The sequence below is a fragment of the Crocodylus porosus genome, unplaced genomic scaffold (genome assembly GCF_001723895.1).
Source record: "Crocodylus porosus isolate Cpor-Errol unplaced genomic scaffold, CroPor_comp1, whole genome shotgun sequence".
Lineage (NCBI taxonomy): Eukaryota > Metazoa > Chordata > Crocodylia > Crocodylidae > Crocodylus > Crocodylus porosus.
Window position 1 is genome coordinate 954,913 of NW_017728893.1, and position 1,519 is coordinate 956,431.

Consider the following 1,519-nt stretch of genomic DNA (forward strand, 5'->3'; position numbering starts at 1 on the left):
GGCTGGGGCCGTGCAAGGACCAGGCTGGCCGCGTAGCGAGGCAGCCTGTGCGGCTGATACCCCGGGCACCGGCTCAGCGGCAGAGCAGTGACAAGAGTGAGGCCTCACTGCCGCACGCCCTCCACGAAGGAGGTGGCCAGGGGAACGCAGCGTGGTGCTCCCGGGGCACCATCCAAATGGAGGGGGCAGCCACATGGAGCCGTGGAAGCACCAGCTGTCCTGCAAGAGCCTTCCAGCTGCTGGCGCGTGCAGACACACACACACATGCAGCCCCAGCTGGCAAAGCCGAGCTTCCCACGGGAGTGCGGCAGCCTGATAATACCAGGGAGTCTGGGGACAGCCTGGCCCACCGCACCTGCTGCTCCGAGGAGGCAGTGGGAAAGAACCGAGCGCCTGCCTGTCCCATGCCAGCCTTATCTCAGACAAAAGTCCTGTGGCCACTTGCTGTGTGCCCAGACCGCTGCCCCACGGGTGCAGACCAGTGGTGAAGCTGCCCATGGGTCTGTTCTTGCTCAGAGAGCCCTGGGCCGTGGGGGTCTCTGCTAGAGCAGCTCTCCCAGTACACCCAGACAGTGCCCCCTGCACCAGGTCCCCTCCTCGCCAGTTCCCCACGAGGCCTCCCTCCAAGACAAACTACCTTGTCAGCCACTGACCTGACATACGAGCATGGGTACTGCCTCCCCACCCGCAGAGCCCAGCCTCAGCACCGAGATCCAGTGTTCTCCGACCAGGTGCTACTAAACCACGGGGTCCCGGCTGTCTGATCAGTGCACCCCTTGACATCCTCCTGCCTCACTTCGCCCAGCCTGTGTTATTGCTCCTATCCCCCACTGGATGAAGGGCATTGCCAAGCACTAGTGTACCCTGGAGACTCGAACACATCTAAGGTCCCCTGGGTCACCCCAGGCTCCTCTGTAACCCAGCCAGGGCACCAGGCACCTTGACCCCTTCGTATCAGTGCAGAGAAGTACTCCTGCTCCAAGGCTGCGGAGGCCTGGGCTGCTCGCCAGAAGAGCTGGTGCTTTCCAGCTCACCTGGAATCAAGCAGTGCAAGCATCTTGAGTGGATACAAAGGTGCCCATTGCAATCCCCGAGCAGGAAGCATCTTGGCTGGTTGGGGGCACGGCTCTACTGGCATGAAGACAACTGCAGCGGGGGTCACACCAGGTGAATGGGCAGCTTCTCCAGTGCCAAGCCGGCAGGTAAACTGTGTCCCCCCCGGCAGGTGTGCGAGACCCTCCTGGAAGGTGATCCCATGCCTGCTGCCATGAGGTGCAAGGAAATGCAGATAAGGGGCAGAGTCGGCCGATCAGGCCTCGTGGGCTGGGTGTGCACACGCACACAAATGCGTGACTACCTCCCTGCAAGCACACCTGCAGAGCACTCGTGCAGGGGGTCTAACCTTAATCCTAACCCAGTCCTGCTCTTTGCAGCCCAACCAGGCAGCTGTCAGCCCTATCCGGGGGCTGACAATGTTACAGGAGGTCATGCAGAAGCCAGGGCCCCGGGCATCGGAGCG